Raw genomic sequence first — 19,206 nt, 5'->3', positions numbered from 1 at the left:
CAATCAATACTGAACTGACTGAATCTGATGTATCTAATCAAGTTTCCGGTGCAAACATACAAGCTCATGTTGTTCTTGAGCCTGAAGTGTCTAATGAACAGACTGCTAATGAAGGATTTGATGCAAACATTTTACATGCTCCTGGTGATGAACATATAGTGTCTAATGAGGGATCTAATGCAAGCATTTTGCAAGCTCATTGAAGGATTTAGTGTCTAATGATGATCTACTATGTTGAGGGAGACAGAGATTTGCAGGCATTGATGACAAGAAAATTATAGTGCATTTTCATAGCTTGAGGAAACGTCGAGGCCATCTACCAGAAAGTCCCCGTATCATGACAACATAGCATAAATACTTTTCTAATCTGTTGTTTGAAACTATTGGCATACTTGTGCAGGATAGATATATTGATATGCAGTTTGCGCACTGGTTATACGTGCAATTACACTTCGATATTTTCAGCCAGAGAACGAATAATTCAAGCAGGTACAGACCATGTTTGTAATCCTTGTACACCATATTTCATTTTGTGTTTTTGGTGCTTGCATCATTTAGTGTTTATAATCTGAACTACTTTGGATCATTAGCTGGTTTTCAAAGTGCATGTAGCTTCACATTTCTCAAGTTATGTTGATTTCCGGAGTGCAAGTGCCTTCGTATTTTTTAATTTAAATGTTCACCCCTGGTAACTTGAATTCGTGGATCAACCACTAAACACAAATCATACACGAATGCCAGTACTAATTAAATGAAATGCAGGGACTTACGCTAGCTCGTTGTACAGGCTCACTACAGCTCTGCTTGCGCTTGGGATGTTCCATGTACAAGTCCATGTTACCACTTGCTTGGATGTGCAGGCCTTGTGCTCCTTGCATCCACCTCTGCATTTTTGACACGGCAAATGGTTGATCAAATAAGAGGAATCGACCTTGATGTTGTACCGAAGGATAGATACTTACAAGGTTATACGGGTGTGCAGGATGTGTACCAGACCCCGTAGCGCCGTGATGCTTCGCTAAAAAAATGGATTTACTTGTTTCAGATGATATCTCTAGAAGAAATAATAGTTAAAGTCAGAGCTGCATAGGCGTGTAAGCTAAGAGAGTAGTGAAAGGATATCCAAACATCGTCGGAATAGTGCATAAGGGAGTGATGTGTGGATACCTAGTTCAGGCTGGCGTTTGGGCATGCTCGCCTAGCTAGAGTGCGGGTCACTTCAGAGCCGTTGAGGGTGATGCGCTGGTGTTGGCTGGCCGCGCACGGATGCAGATCTTGAGTGGTAGCGGAGCGCTACGATGCAGTGGACGAGACCGTTGGTGAAGCCCCAACGGCCTCGGGGGGCGGAGGTGCGACGATGTGCTCGGTGAAGTAGCCCCGGTGAGCTGGGAGACGGCGTCGGTGAAGCGCACCTGATGCGGTGGAACTCGGTGTCTGTGAGGCACGTCGGTTGCGGCGGCCTACGTTGTCTATGGACCACCCGGTGCGGTGGACGAGGGCGTAGATGAGGTAGCTCCGGTGCGGTGGTCCGGCACAGAGGTGGGGAACGGTGGGGAAAGAGACGAGACGAGGGGTGATTTGAGGGTTGGCGACGAATTAGGGATTTGAGCAATCTGGGCGCGGAAGGGGACGGTGGAGAAGAGAGATTTTGCAGGGATGGAATTGGGGCCGCCAGATATTTCAATCCGAAACGTGGAAGCACGAACTTATATTGTCGTCGTGGCACCGAAGCATAGTCCTGTCGGGGTGGTCGCCTGTGTCGGACGGATGCGTAGCACCCAGCCACCCACCCCCTCCCCCCCAAAAAAGGACAACGACAATATAAGTTCGCGCTTCCACGTTTCGGACTATGCTTCGGTGCCTTAAGGCACCTGCCTTTGTGTCCATGACATGTGGGCCCAACAAGTGGCTGGCCCACATGTCAGTGACCCAAAGGCAGTTGCCTTTAAGGCACCGAAGCAGTGTCCACCCCGACATGACCCTGGTCTGCCTGGTGCGCCTACATTTGAGAATGCAAACGAATCTTCTTTCATTTCCAAACGAATCTGTATGTATTACCATGCCCGTGTTTTCCTTGCAATAATTAGTCATTCGAAACGAGATACTCCATCCGTTCACTTTTGTAAGTCGTTTCAGACAACTTAAAATGAACTGTTTTGCACATTGTCTGAAATGTCTTCAAGGTCTTATAAAAGTGACCAGAGGGAGTACTATAAATTAATTAATGAGGAGTTATTTGAAAAAAATTCGAAACGGTACCCACGCTAACGTGGATTAGAGTGTGTGTCACATAATTAGTTATTTGAATTAGAGTGTGTGTCACGTAGTTAGTTATTTCAATTAGAGTGTGTGTCACGTAGTGATCTCCAATTCTAACGTGGATTTCGCATTTCACTATATGCACACTACTTTTTTAATACAAATTCATATGTATATGATGAACACCATGGTAGTGAGAAAACTTTTGGATGGATTCAAACATATGACCTACAAAATAGCACAACAAACCGAGTCAATGTCAACTTTTCGAAACTTAGTATGGCATGAATTCGAAATAATTACCCGTATGCCTGGTCCTCGGTTCAAATCTTACAATGTACACCAAATTGAAACATCGATATTAAGTCGCATACTATGTACATTCAAATGTTTTTTTAGCCCCCGCACAAACGCTACATACTTCCAGTATCGGTCAATCTTCCTCTCCTAACCACCTTAGGAAGCTATCGGTTTCCAACACACGTTCATTCTTTCTCTCCATGTTTCGATCTCTAAGTCTCTCAACTACACAACCCCCTTTTCCACTTTGTTACCAAATGTATTTACCTCACACACCCGCCATTACACCCCATGCCAAGCTCTCCCTCTCCCCCTCTCCCCCTCTCCCTCTCACTCTCTCGCGCTAAATACATGCATTGCCTATCTAGCCCCCCAAACCTCTTGTGCGCACGCACGCACGTTGTATATATAGGTCACTCCCTCGAGACTGTCTCACTCTTTCTTCCGCACGGCGGGCCACATTCGCTCAATCTTGCTCTCTTTATCTAAGTCTCGTTTAACCTCGTTTTATTTCACACACAAATGATATATCTCCCTGTTCGGGCCTCGATCGACACACTCTATACTCTCTCACGCAGATTGTCTATCTAGGTCAGTCCATCCAAGCCGCCGCCACTCTTTCAACCTCAGGGTGGGCCACGCTCACTCTCTCTCTCTCTCTCTCTCTCTCTCTCTCTCTCCGTATGTCTCGATTGACCTCATTCTTTCTCAGTCAAAAACGATATATCACCATGTTTGAGCCCAATTCGACCTATTCACATTGTATACTCTCTCACGCACATCGTCTATCTAGGTCACTCTCTCCAACCCGTCTCACTCTTTCGATCGCATGGCGACCCTATGTGATCGGTTGACCTTGCTTCCTCCCATGCACAAAATATATCTACACGTCTGTGACTGGATCATCTCTCAAGCTCTATCTTACAACCCTCACCCTTGCCAAAAAGCTCAATCGGACAATATCTCTCCAAAGCATATATATTTGTTCAATGAATGTTGGACCACACTCACGTTGTCTCTCTATCTATATGTCTCTCGATTGACCTCGCTTTCTCACACCGTATCTTCCACGCGTTGAAGCTACTACCTCTTCATCCCTCGCAAAGCCGGATCTATTTACATTGCGAGGGGCACTCCAACCTTGGATTAATTTGTGTAGGCATTTGTTCCGGTCGGTTTAGATTATATTTTCGTAGCATTCGGCCCACAACTACTCCAAACACCGTTGCAACCCACGCAACTCCCCTAGTTGATTTCCCTCTGGCTCAGTCATCGCTCTCTCGCACGTCCTTTCTCGCCTTCAACGTCGCACCATGGTATTATTGAAAAACTATGTTGGTCTCTTTAATTATTATAAATAAGCTACAAAACTACACACTGATAGTCCACTTGGAATGGAACAAATTTCGACCCACAAATTTCAGTGCTACAAACTACACACCAAGGGGCCCACATGTCATGAAACAAATTTGGACCCATATACAAATTAAAAAATAAAGGATGAGGATCGAACATGCGACCGGGCCTTCAAGCCGCACGTCAATAGGCAACATACGTAGAATAGCAATGTTTGTTGTACCCACTTTGTTCACATAATGTTTTTATATTACCACAGCCTAATTAATGGATAACATGTAATATTATTTTTAGTACTATTTGCCTTCACTTACTGGTGGGTTCCATGTGTGCTCTCTCTCTCCTCCCCTTCTGCGTTTAGACGCACGGGCAAACAGGAAGAACTCGCGGGCAATGTTGTCGTTGACCATATCTGGACGCGTTCACAAGTCACGGCACCAGATTCACGTACTAGCAACACTAGTCAGTGTGTACGTGCAATGCACGTCAATTTTGAAGTATATTAAGTGCATGCGGATATTAACTACTAGGATATTATTTGCGTGTTGTCATGTGATTAGCACTATTTTTGGCATGAAATTAACTGCACGCTAAACGTGTTGAGCGCTCGACATTGAAGCAGTCTAGGTCGTTGGATGACAAGGAATACATGTGGCTTGATGACGTTTTATATTTAATTTGATACGGCTCTAGCAGAACATTCAATCGATCAAACCATACATTTCGTTCAGTCTGACTCCGACTTTAAATTATACAATGATCAATATAAAATAAACGGAAATGATAAACGTTCAGATTTTAAACATGGCAACCCGAACGTTTTTCATGGAAAATTTAGATTACGCGGTGGCGGAGGGGGCGTCTCGCGGTGGGAAGCGGCTCCTCTGCCGTGCTCTGTGTGTCGTCGGGCCACTGACCGATGGCGACGGCGGTGTCTTGCGCCGTTGTTGGCATACTCTTGGACGTTGGCCTAGCTTCAAGGAAGGCCAAAATGTTCTAGACTTCAGAGCGAGTCAACTAGCGGGAGGAGGCGACTGGCGTTGGTGCAAGGAAGCGGTCGACGGCGGTCGTCCATGCCGCTGAGGGGGGCACTAGCACCCGCGCGGGGACATGCGCTGTTAACGGCGTGACGGAGATATTCGTGTGCACGGGCACCGGCACGTGTGCGCACATCAGTGCACGCGCAGGCGCATGCGCTGGCAGGTGGACGGGCACCGGCATGGGCGTGTGCGTCAGTGCACGCGCAGGCACATGCGCTGGCAGGTGCACGGGGATGGGCGCTGGTGCAGTCGGGGCGACGGGAGCCGAAATAGGAGCGGGGACAGGCGCGACATCTTCCCGCAAGGCCAGTTCAAGCTCGTCCCAAAGCGCCTTATGTTCTTGAGACTCCGGCTGGGTGTCTTCCTCAGGAAACTGGAACACTAAGGGCAGACCATCGTGATGCGGCATGGCGTACATTTAGGTCAGGCTAGTTGGAGGTAGACGACAGGAGAATCGGAGAGGAAGAGAGAGGATTGTACCGATACCGGGTAGTGCGGGGTTGATTTTAAACCGCGGCGCCGGCGACATTAAAAGTGGGAGCAGTTGGGACGACAGTGGGCGGCGGAGCCTGGTCAAAGGGTTCGCCTCCCGGTGAGCCTGCATAGCGGTCTGCTCGCACGCCTCTCGTCGACTCACACGCTTGCTCGGACGGCACCTGCCGATGAGAAGCGGGGACTTGTGGTGGCATGTAAACGCCCACGGTTTCAATAGTGAAAGCGTTTGCCTTAACGTGACATGTCTTTGTTCCAAAATACCTTGGCTCTTCATTTGTGCAACTTGTCATAAGCAGCTTGTATCAAATTGAAGAAAAAAGTTACGAAGTAATATTTGTGCCATATCACGTGAACATGCTTAGTTTCAAGAATTTATGCTCACTTTTGGATTTTCTGAAATTGAAGATCCATGATTCGAAACAATATCATAACCTGCATCATGCAATAAATTTTCAAGCTGTACATCTGTCCTGTTGTATTTCTTAAGAAAGGATTTGGTCAAACATTTTGCTTAGTTATACTTGAGACAAGTTATATATGCAGAGTAAAAGGATAATCCCTCCGTACCAGTGCATGCCTGATTTATTAACTCAAGTACTAGGCACGAACAAACGGGCTCAATTCTATGCTCATCCTAGTGTAGTAGTAGTAGTACTAGGCAATGCAGTTGACGGGTGAACTTGACGAGCGGCGACCGAGGGAATTGAACCGTGCTCGTCACGGTAGGTAACGTTGTCTAGTTACTAAAGCATCCCTCCGTTGTTCATCGGTAGTCATTATGGACCGGGGACATGAGGGGAATTTCCTAGGGCTGGAATTCTAGCCGCCAGATATTTCTACTTGAAACGTTGAGGCTCGACTGGTTGGGGTTGCCTAATGTGCGTACCACGCACGCCACCGAAGGACACGAGCCTGTTTTTTTAGGATCAACACGAGCCAAGGTCTCGCTGGTACGCCGTTGGGTCCTACCATTCGAGAATACGAAAGGAACCTTTTAAATTGCCGAACGAATCTATGTGTATTACAATACCCATATTTTCCTTGCAAATACTAATCTCAACGTGGTAATTGATTTATGACGAGTTGTTGAATTAGAGTGAGTTTGTGATATAGTGATCTCAACATGGATTTCACATTTCATGGTATCCCTAGTAAGTTTTCCAATGGAAATTCAAATTTAAAAGATGAACAATATGGAGGTGAGAAAACTTTGTATGTATCAAGCATATGACCACACACACACACAGAGACACACACACACACACACACACACACGAACACAACAACAATCCAATAAGTATAGTGCATCTATTTTTCAAAACCATGCATGTATGACACGAATTAAAAAATACTCCTTATATTCCTAAATATTAGTCCTTTAGAGAGTTCAACAAGTGACTACATACGGAGCAAAAAGAGTGAATCTAGACTCTAAAATATGTCTATATACATCCGTATGTGCCAGTCCATTTGAAGCCTCTAAAAAGACTAATATTTAGGAACGAAGGGAGTAAAATGTAAGACATCCATGGTCCTAAGTTCAATATTTAAAATGAAGATGAAACTGAAACATGAATATTAAGTCTAGTACTACAGTACATGCAAATGTTGTGTTTAGGCAGAGGTATGATTGTCGGGGGTCAACCCCTCGACCTTAGATAAAATTGTGGAGCTCGGTTTAGGGTTGTTTAGGTTATATTTGTCCCCACCCTCCCAACCACCAATTGGTTGTGCACCCCCACCCCTCCTCCCCGGGAGAATATCATGTGCCCCCATCCCTTAGATGCTATATGCCGATACGAGTTGCTTGGAGCTTGTTGATCTGAGATATTGCAGCTCACATGATGTGTCTTAATATTTTTGCAGGAAACCTTGATGAGTTTGAGAATTGCACACAATTTGTACAAAAACTACTTAGATGCCCTTTGATCCCATATCCAACGGCATCGAAGCTCGTATCACCGTAGCATCTAAGATGAAGGAGGACATCATATTCTCCTGTATGTAAGAATATCATGTGCTACCACACCTTAGATGCTTTGGTGATACAAGCTCTTCAGAGGCGTTGGATTTGTGACCCAACACCTCCTTGGTGGTTCGAATGGTTTTTTGCAGAAAAGCCCCAAAAGAGTTCAGCCACTGCTTACAAGCACAAAGACTGCTCAGATGCCATTGGATCTCAGATCAAACAACCTCCAAGCTCGTATCACCGTAGCATCCAAGTTGCGATAGCACCATATGTTTTCTCGCACGGGAGAGTATGAGGTGCTCCCGCACCATAGATTCTATGGTGATACGAGTTCACTGAGATCTAACGGCCCACAGTAGGAGGTTTGAATGTTTTTGCAATATACGGCTGATTGAGTTTGGGAAATGCACAGAAAGTACAAGTACTACGCATGTGCCATCTGATCACTGATCATACGACCTAGATGCTCATATCATCGTAGCCGGTAATTAAGCTACGAGGAGCACCTAATATGAGCACCGGGGAGCCGTTGGATCAAAGATGCAGCGGCACACACGAGGCCTGAATGTTTTATTTGCAAAAGAAACCTTTGGAGAGTTTGGAAATTGCGCATAATTACAAAGACTACTCCCAAGCCATTGGATCTCACTTCCAACGGTGTAAAAACTCGCATCACCATAGTATCTAAGCTGCGGGGTGGATGTGATATTCTATGCCGCTGTCATTTTTGTTCTTAAACTGGCAAAATACGTGTAACTCGTGTCGTTACTTGTCTAACCGCACAAAGTGTTTGTTCAAAAAAACCATCCTACACTGAAATATCGGAACAACACACGGGGGTCCCACTTGTCATTAATCAAATTTGGACCTAAAACTAACAAATCTTAAAGATGAGATTCGAATTGGCAACCTGGACTACAAAGCGTAAGTCGATAGCCTGAAAAAACGAACGGTTGTTGGCTTTGTCCCATAACTTGATTTTATACAGTACTTGCGTTGAGTAGAGTAGAGGGAGTGCCTCGTCAACACGTGCATGACCGTTGTCTCACTTACTGGTGGGTCCCAGATCTGCGATCTCAATCTCTCTTCTCTCCATCGTCTAACCTTTGCACGGGCACACACGAAGAGCGGCGCTAGCTTGCCATGGTGTTCTTACAACTAAAAAAAAAGCTTGGAAAATAGAAGAATCACCTAGAACAAGAGACGTTGTGGCTGGTCGAGACGGAGCTAACCACATCTATCCTCCGTGCCGCGTTTGCATGATGAAGCTGTGTGGCTAGTGGGGTGTTTTTGCGTGACTGGCTGGGTCCCGAGGTCGAACCATAGGTACTATATCTGATACAATATATTTTTACACGCACATTTTTCCTTCGTGCCGAGACGTGGCACACCCTACCACGTGGTTTCGGGGTCCTCCCGGGTGGTGCACGCATATATTCTTCTTGACGTGGGACGCCCTACTGCGCGTTTTCTGGGTCCTCCTCGGTCGTAGCGCCGAAGCAAGTAAACGAGTCATCAAATCATTAAAGACCACCTTTCCCGCCGAGTACATCAGTGAAGCACGATGGCTAGTTAGTTGGGCTAGTTCGACCGATTAGCTAGGCCGCAGCCACATTTGTTTTTTCACCCCTTTTTTTATCTACTTGCCGACAGGTAAATTTTAATATCCACCGCGGCGTTGCCTTGGTGTTTGGGTGCGGCAGGATTTTTAATTTTTTGATTGACGGGAGCTCGTGCGGCAGGATTTTTAATTTTTTGATTGACGGGAGCAGGCGCGGCAGCAATTAGTCATGATGACTCCACCTATAAAAACCCACTGCTCCCTGATGTGAGAAGTCCTCGACTGGTGTTTTACCTTGGTGTAAAGCAAAAGATTCCCCGCTCCCTCCGCCTTCCCGTAGAATGCATTGCCTTTCAGCCGTCTCGCCCCCTTTGCTTCCTCTCCCCATTGCTTCTACCTGGTGCCATGGCGGCGCAGCAGATCACGGAGTCCGAGGTGAGGCACCTGACACTGGCTCCCGTCGACCGGGAGCAGGCGGTTGCACCCTACATCACCAATGTCGTGCGCCTCGAGAAGCAGAGGGACTTCGGTGGTGTTTAGGCGCCCTCTGCATGGGCATGTCCATGTCTCGGTGCAACATGACCGTTGGATCAAACTCAGACGGTGCAGATCAGTCAATGTAGCACAAAATCGTGTTGGTGTGTTTGGTTGCATTATCATCTCAATATAGTTGTTTCCTCTTCATGTATTTTTGTCAACCTACTAGTGTGGACTCATGCACCCTTCATGCACTCTGCCAAACACCCAAAAGTGGGTCGAGAAGGGAACTTTTTCTCCCATCCCGTGCACCCTTCATACACCCTTCCTAACACTATTCGTGCTTCATATGGTTCATGTTTCGTGGAGTACTGTAGCACCATACTCTCCGTGCGCTGTGGACCTAGTTCTGTTAACATTGATCTCACCGTTCATTCTCGACCGGACAGTCGAAAAAGCGGTACTATGTTACATATAGGAGTAGTTGACATGCGCACAACATCATTTGTTATCGTCATATCTTACTACACTAGCAACAAGATTGTGTAGTACTGACGTATGAACCACTGCACATGCCTAGTAGTAGGAGCACTGTTTATGTTCAAGTGGTTGCCGTGTTTTGCACTCCTCTGTCGTAAGAGTGGAAACGCTTGTTGTAATCATTTTTTCTTCAGAAAAATAGTGGACACGCTCTACTGTGCAGATCCTCCTCCAGCCATGCACTAAATTACTCACTTTCGCCGACATGTGGGACAGCCAGCACCTGGGTCCACTAGCCTTGCACTAAATTACTCCGTAGTAGAGTGACGACAGACTACACCGATCGAACCGCTGCAGTAATGCCCAATGAGCCGTCAAATCATAAAACCCCCTCCTTTCCAGCAGTAAGTTGGACGGATGAAGCAACCATCATTTCACTCTTCTCTCCCAGCTTCCTCTCTTGAAGAAAACCCCCACTCGCTTCGCTTCTCCCTCATCTCGTTCCTCCTTTCACTCTTCTCTCTCATCTTCCTCTCTTGGATGGACGCTGGAGCACCGGCCGACGTGATGTCTATGGCTCTGGCCAAAACCGTCGAGGCTCATGGTACGAAGAAGCGCAAGCACCCCGCCGAGACTACCGCAGACAAGCTCAAAGCCATCACCCTGTCCAAGCCCCCCTCTCCGGGATCCCACATTAAGCAAGTCCAGGTAATGTCTCTTGTTGACGATCTTTTTCTCGATCTTGATCGTGTTTTTTCATCTAACACGCAGTACTAGTACTGGTAGTACAACTTTCTGGGTGATCTTGCATGTGATTTTAGTGTGCCAAATGACGGTTCTAAATTCCTCTTTTGACCAAAACATGCGAGAGGTTGACACTGATTTCTTATAGACTACTTTCAACTACTCCCTCTGTCCCAAATTTCTTGTCTTAGATTTGTCTAGATACAGATGTATCTAATACTAAAATGTGACTTGATACATCCGTATCTAGACAAATCTAAGACAAGAATTTTGGGACGGAGGGAGTACTTTATGAACATCAATGCTACCTTTTAAGAGGGTATATTTGCCTCAGTAACTTGTGTTATGGATATTGCATGTAATCCCTCTACTCTCATGCCTTTGAAGACATGTTCTAGTGTCTTTGTTCACTCATTTCTATGCGTATATGTAGTCATATATGGAGTATAATATCGAAAATCATCTTATATTTCTGAATGGAGGTAGTAATAAAATATGGTTTCTGTTTGAATTAGAACCAGGTCCGCGGTGGAGATGAAGTTCTCAAAGTCATGCCGTGTGAACTGGAATACCTGATGATGAGTTCCACTTCTGAACTATCCAGATGCTGTGTCCTTGTCGCCACGTGTCATGAACTAGTGTTTTCCTGTAGCATTGTTGTCAGGCGTGTTCTCGTGGCTGTACTTGACCACAACAATTTCCTGGCTGTGCGTTCGATTACAAATGGTGTGGTTCCTGTAAAGCTTCCCAACAAATCTGATGCGACCTATCTTCATCATCATGTTTATGAGTGGAAAGACCACTCTGTTAGGTTCTCCAAGGTTGATAAGATGGTGATGGTGCATGTAGACATCTCACACGAAGTCCATGGCCTAGTCAGTTATGCGGGGTTCATCCCATAGGTCGGTGGAAAGAAATAGTCTGCAGAGTTTAGTTAGTGCAACTTTGCTTGTCTATAGTAAGTACTATTGTTCAGTACTTGATTTGTGTTTGTGAACCCTGTATTGTTTATTAGTACTGCCGCTTTTGGTGTGTGGTCAGTCCTGAGAACGGTCTATGTTAATGTCTGTCCACTCAATCCAGTCTGTATATTTTGAAGTATCCAGATCATATTTTTTGTGAGGATGGTTTATCAATTATGGTTACACTCCAATATCTGTATGCATTGCAGGGTTTATCGCACCCACCAGGATTTCCAGTCCCATGGATGTTCGGTCCATACGATTTGTCACGACCTTTGGACTGTCCTGCTTGTGGGAGTAGGCTGGGCCCCTGCATGAACACGTAGTTGGACGATCAATCTTCTGTTTAGTACTTCAACATAGTGATTTCCTGGTAAGGATTCACTCGTGTCACATCAAGTAAATCTTATTGATTTACTGTCTAAATCTTATTGATTTAATGTCATGTTTTCTTTCTTTTCCTGCAATTTTACGATGCAGGCCATGTGACATTCATCACAGAATAAACAATTTGGTTTGCTCTACGATGGCTATTTTTGCAGGTTTCACTTCTTATGTCGTGTCAGTAACGAAGACACTGTCCATCACTTATATTACTGGAAAAAATTGGATCAGTCTGTTGTCTGAGTACAAGATGAATCCCTACGATGAACTGCAGTCTGGTTTAACAAAAACGCCACAATTAGACCTTCTCGCATTTAAAAGAAATGAAGAAAAAGACTGGATCACAGTCACGGATCCTAGTCAAGTTAGAAAGCTGATCATAGCAGACCAGACACGATTGCCGCTGTCTCGCACAGATCGAGCACCGGCAGTTGCTCTAGCACTGACAGCGGCAACAGCTCAGTCTGATCCAACTGAGGATTGGGCATTGACCACGTCAGTGGATCAGTCTGATCTACCAGAGGATCGGGCATCGACACCGGCACCTGCTCCGACACCGGCACCATCTCTACAAGGAGCACCATCTCCGGCAGCAGCAGTGGCTTCGGCACCTGCACCAACACTTGCACTTGCATCTGCTTCGTCCCGTGCAGTTGCAACGGCAACAGACTGGGCTGCAGTTTGCACTTCATATACCAAAGTCCTTACGAAAACCGACATTTCCACCTTCTTGGTAAGCATTGGCCGCCCAAATGCTTCGTTCTTTTTTCTCTCCATGTTGTTTCACATGATTCAATGTGTTGATCTAATTGTTTGGGTATATCTTCTTGTTTGCAAACAAAGAATTCCTAGAGCAATGAGGGAGTCGTTCAACAATCCGAGCGACCGCGGCCAAGTTTCTCTTACCATGCGCAGCCATGGTGTGAATGAACCTGTTTAATATACCGTAAGTACAAAGGATGGTCGCATGATGATTGATGCTAAAGGATGGTCAAGGTTCAAATCTAAATCATATCTTGCGGTGGGGGATGATGTCAAAATCGAACTTTCTCGGCAAGGAGAGCTGGTCCAAATCAACTTTGAAATTCTTCAGTAGCAGCACGCAACTACCAAACTGATCTATCCTCCGAGAGATTTTGATGTAATAATCTCGCATGGTGAAACAAGTGTCCTGTGTGTATAAGTAGTACGACATTATTATTTATCACATGGTATATCGTTGACAGAATTGCAACTCTGATTGCTGGTTAGGAACTATCATTCGATATCATTCCAACAGCTGTCGTGCTTTATTCAATTTTGTGTATTCGCCTTGCGACAGCATCTAAAACCAGCACCGTACCGATCGCTTGCAATATGAAAAGCGCTTAGGTAGAACACATGGGCCCCCAAACATGCAGGGTCGGCCTGCGGCCCAAAATCCAGAACCGTGAGCCTATCTAAGTATTATATTCTCAGCTAAACCCCATAAAAAAGCTGAACCCCCATAATGCCCGTGCGTTGCAGAGGGAGTATATTTCTCGGCAAGGTGAGCCTGTGATATAAAAGATTTGTATATTTCTTTACAGAGGGAGTATCTCTCTGTCAAAAAAAATATTTATGTGTAACTAGTTACTCCTGTCTTTCTACTTCCTTTCGCTGATATGTGGGGCAACCGGCAACGGGGTCCACGTGCCATATGCACAAATTAGAGTGCACAACTTCACGGTAGACACACCCGGTCGTAGAGCCGCAGTAATGCCTAAGGAGCCGTCAAATCACAACCCCCCTTTCCAGCTTTAGCAGTAAGCTGGACGGACGAAGCGGCAATATTTCACTGGGCCTGAATCCCCTTCTCCCTCGTCTGCTTGTTCAGAGAAAACCCCCTCTCGGCGATTGCATAGGGTTTTCTCATGGAGAACCAGGTACGAATTATTCATCCATCCCCGATAAATCCAAGTCCCTTGGTCGCAGGTAATCCTAGGATGGCAGCCGCCGCCGTTGATGCATTTTTCTTCCTACTGAATCTAGTGTGTTTCATTTGCAGTGCCCAAAGTGTGAGTACCCTACAGGTTTCTGCGCCCTCGGCGAGACGCCACACTTGTTCCTTCTCATCCTAACACAACATTTTGAAATGCGCATAGTATGTTCCTAGAATCCTCTTTTCTATCCAGGAGGGTGGTTTTTTTTGAACATGCTGTGTTCTCATATTATTTTTCCTGCAGTGTATTATTTGCTCTGCCAGAACACATGTACTCAAGATGCTCGGCCTTTCCATAACTGAATACACTAGTTTAATGGTCATAGTGAAGACAAGCCATGGATATAAGTTCCGAGTTGGGTTCATGAACCAAGAAGATTGCTGCTTTTTTTATGGCCGAACTTGGATAAACATTCTCAAGTGTTACAGACTGAAAGTTGGCGCACGAATGTTGATGGAAATAGCAGAACCTGGTCTCATCTTCACTACGATCTTCCACCCCGACGTCGTTCCAATTGTTCATCCATGTTAGTTTTGTATCTGGTTCTTGCTTGTTGCCTCGATTACTTCTTAATCCACCTATTCTGTCTAACTAATCACAATTTAACTTTAGAAGTAGCAATGAATCTCTCACAAAGATGCTACTTCTAACTAATATTTTCTTATAATTGGTGGCACATGTAGGTTTTTTCAGAGTTAAGCAGTCTGCTCGTTTGTTACTCTGTAATAACTCGGCTGTTACTAATGGCACTGAAGTTGATTGGATCGACATCCACAAGTTCCTACACTTTATTGATCGTCTTGAGGTCCTTGTGGGGCGTTTCAATGGTGGAAGGCCACGTGGGATATGTGTGCCACTGCTACACTCGTTGAACAGGTCCAACTGTGTCGAGAAACTTATGGTACGAGCTGTTTTCTGTTATATATGTTGTTCATGAACTATTGCTTATACACAGTTTTACAGCTGTGATCTTCTTGAAACAGGAACTGTCGAGTTCTATTGTTCCTATACAGATGCCTGACCATGGTCGGGTCAGACTTGCGCTTGGTCACAACATGATGTTTATGTCAACCTACTCAATTCCCCTTGGAGGTGAAAAGATACTTATTCATGGGTGGTCTAAAATAATGAAGGCCCGTCCATCTTGGAGAATAGGACAGAAGATTATGTCCATGCTTTTCCATGGCTCTAAAGAGAATATCCTGTTTATTGACCATGTTGTGAGATGAAGCCACTTTCAGAAGGTTGTGGATGCGCGAGGTGGTGCCTGGGCCTTGTCCTGGGGCTTGGCAGCCTCACCCTTGGTTAACTATAGGCAAAGTAGCACTGTTCGAGGCGTGCTTTGTACGGTTGAACCTATATAAGTACTCAAACTGCTTTCAGCTTTGGTTGTTAAGTGCCCCTGCTGGTTTCAGTTAAGGTTGTTAAGTACTCCTGCTACTTTTACAGTCTGTCGTGTTTCTTCAGTCCTGTCTTCCTCCAGCCGCCAAAACCAAACCAGCGCCGGCGGGGCCGCCTGCTTCCGCCTCCCATGGCTGGCTGCGCCTCAGCGCACGCATCGCCACCCCACCGTCTCCAAAATCGTTAATGCCGATGTCCTCCGTGCGCTTTGGTGCGCTCGCCGCGGTGCTGCCCTCTCGTGTTGTCAACATGGTCAACAAACAACAGGAATCAGCAGAAGTACGTGGAGAGGATGACAGTAGGGGCCCGCCACGTCAGCGTATGGAAAAATAAAATTCTTCCTCCTAGTGTTTTCCTGACATCTGGGACCCACGACATTGTGAGCGTATATAGTCAATAGACAAGAGAACAGCACAAGATCGGCTGACACCTGGGACGTAGCTACTCGAGCAATATTTTTTTGTTTGGTATTGTTGAGACGAAGTAGGGTTTGAACTGGGCTGTGGCCTGTCTAGCCCAGGCTTATATTTTATGTTCACCATGTGACCAGCCCAGCTATTTTTTCTTTGTGAAAATGAGCCCAGTTTATTTTTTCTGAAGAATACCCAATCCAGGCCTACTTATTTTTCTACGCCCTGATGGGCTGCAACTCTTTCGAGGTGCCTGCAAATATTGAAAGTAATATGAAATGGGTTGTAAATATAAAAACAGATGACAAGTTGGCAATTACTTTATAATTTCTGATTTTTGTTTCACATTTTCATATTCCTATTTCACTGGGCATTAACCTAATTTAAATATATCTTCAAAGTACTTTAAATCTGGCTCGACATTTCGGTATTAAAAATAGTTTGGAACCCACAGAAATATGCGAAATTGGCCCTGGCCAACCAAAAAAACGACTGCAATAAATTGCATAAGAAGTTGCCATGAGCTATATATAAATTATTAAAAAAAAGAGGGAGTGGTCTGACTTGTGGGCCTGTTTAGTTGACGTGTATGCAATATTTTTCTAGTTATTATATACGTCAACAAACGATTCTAGAAGACGTAACCGTTGGATGTCAATCCAACGGCCGTCGTGTTTCTTCAATCTCTGATCTTCTTACTCCAGCCGCCAAAGTAGCGCCGGCAGGACCGCCTACTCCCGCCTCCCATGGCCAGCTGTGCTGCCGCGTAGGCCTCAACGCCCCCTACTACTCCCACTGCTGGCCAGGGCATCCCTGTACTCACCCACACCCCCTGTTATTCTGCGGCGACGACAGCCTCACACCGCAACCGAACCGGTGAACCCTCGTACTCCTCTCCACGCGGGCTTCCACTGCCGCGTCTTCCCCGGCTCCGTGTTGTCCCCTTCCTAGGCCTCGCCGTCGTCCACCACCGTGGTGCTCTCGGCGCGGCGTGGTCAATGTGGTCAACGACCGACTTCCATCGGAAGAGTACTGTACGTGGAGAGGTTGACAGCTGGGTCCACGATAGCCGCAAGGAAGTGCCTCCTTATTACACGGAAAATAATACTCCTCCACCTGACAGCAGGGACCCACCGAACAGGCCACCAGTATTATGTGAAAAAACGTTTCCCCTTGACTGCTGGGACCCACAGGACGGGCCACCATATTTTGTGAAAAACGTTCCCCCCGCTGTCAGCTCGGACCCACCGGAAGTGCCTCCTTATTACGCACAAAAAATGAATACCCCCTGCTACCTGGGACCCACCTTAGTGGGAGGCTAACTTGTGGGCCTACTAAGTTGACTGGGACGGAGGCCTTTGTCAACTTTAGTCAATATATGAACGATTCTAGCTCCAGTGACCGTACGATGTCCATCCAACGGCCGTAGTGCTTCTTCAACCTCTGGTCTTCTTGCTCCAGCCGCCCAAAGCGGCGCCGGTTGTGCCGCCTGCTCCTGCCGCCCGTGGCCGGCTGTGAGGCCGCGGAGGCCTCACCGCCCCCTACTACTCCCACCGCTTGCCAGGCCATCCCTCTACGCACCCACACCCCCTATTATTCTGCGGCGACGACAACCTCACTCTGCAGCCGAACGAGTGAACGATTTGCCCCCTGACTGCTGGGACCCAGCAGCTACATCTTCGCACGCACGGAAGTGCGTCCGAAAAAAATGACTCGCCCCCTGACTGCTGGGACCCACCAGCTACATCTTCGCACCCAAGGAAGTGCGTCCAGGCAAAAAAAAACAAAACGATTCCCCCCTGACTGCTGGGACCCAGCAGCTACATCTTCGCACGCAGGGAAGTGTGTCCGGGCAAAAAAAATAAAACAATTCGCCCCCCTGACTGCTGGGACCCACCAGCTACATCTTCGTAGGCAAGGAAGTGCCTGACAGTCGGGACCCACCTGGTCGAAGCGTACGTAGCGTTGTCATTCTGGTCGCGAACGTGTACGTACATATATACTGGTCGATGTAGAGGCGCGCACGTGTCATAGTAGAGGCGCGCACGTGTCGTAGTAGAGGCGCGCACGTAGCATGTACACGTACGTACAACGGCCAGGGTGCAAGAAAGAAAATACGGCCACGTACGTACATACAGGCAAGGTCTCGAACGCCTACTCGAGCATATGTACGGCCAGGGCTCGTATACATGGCTGGGTCGGAATGGAGAAACAGCTTCGTCGTCGTGTTCATGGGGAGGCAACGAAATGCGCCGTGTTCATGGGGAGGCAACGGAATGCATCGTGTTCATCGGGAGGCAACGAAACGCATGGGAGCCAACCGGCTGGGTCGGAACGGAATGCGTGGTCGTGTTCATCGGGAGGGCTTGGACGGAACAGGTGATGGAAACGAGGCCTGGCATATCGCACAACGGAGGAAACGGACCTCCTACGTTCGGAACGGGGTCCTGTTGATCGGGAGGGGTCTGGCGTACCGCAAAACGGGGGAAACAGACCTCCTACGGTCAAAACGGGGGTCCTGTTGATCGGGAGGGGTGTGGTGTACCGCAAAATGGACGAAACGGACTTGTGTTGGAGCGCTACGGTCAAAACGGGGGTCCTGTTCATCGGGAGGGGTGTGGCGTACCGCAAAACGGGACTCCATGGGATACTGCTCATCTCCACCGTCGACCTCCTCCAGCCTCCACGGGCTACCGTCGACCTCCTCCAACCTCCACGGGCTCCTGTTCATCCAGCCTCCACCGCGCGCTACTCCACCGGCTACTGTTCAACCACCCCTCCACCATCTACTGTTCATCCAGCCCTCCACACCATGGGGTCCTGTTCAACCACCCCTCCACGGGCACCCCTCCACCGTCTACTGTTCATCTAGCCCTCCACCACATCACGGGGTCCTATTCACCCAGAGGCAACGCCACCGCTCACTGTTCATCCAAACCCACCTGCAACACTCACTGTTCATCCTAGACGCAGCATTGATCGGCTTTAGTTAGCAGCAGTAGCGAAGGAATCGCTCGATCGGGTTCAGTTAACATCCATCGATCGATCGCTCGGGTTCAGTAACGCGTAGCCTGCAGTGCAATCGCTCGAGTTTAGTTAGAGCCCAACGCCTCACTCGAGTTCAGTTAGAGCCAATGCCTCGCACACACATGCATATGTGTACGAGAGAAACGCGCATCGCTCGGCCCTCGACCTCCCACCATAACCGGGAACTCCCCGAAATCCCCCCCTCGCTTCTACCACGGTTTTTTCCGTCATGGATGGCCCAAAGAATGTCATGGAGCTGCGTCTCCAGCCCGCCCAGGACGAAAAGCCCATTTTCTGTCATGATTTTCTGTCATATAAGTAGGAGCCCACCACATCTATGATGATACCGGGTTTTGTCACAATTATCGTCATAGAAGTGT

Source organism: Triticum dicoccoides, chromosome 3A, assembly GCF_002162155.2.
Source record: "Triticum dicoccoides isolate Atlit2015 ecotype Zavitan chromosome 3A, WEW_v2.0, whole genome shotgun sequence".
Classification (NCBI taxonomy): domain Eukaryota; kingdom Viridiplantae; phylum Streptophyta; class Magnoliopsida; order Poales; family Poaceae; genus Triticum; species Triticum dicoccoides.
Note: the sequence above shows the minus strand (reverse complement) of the source record.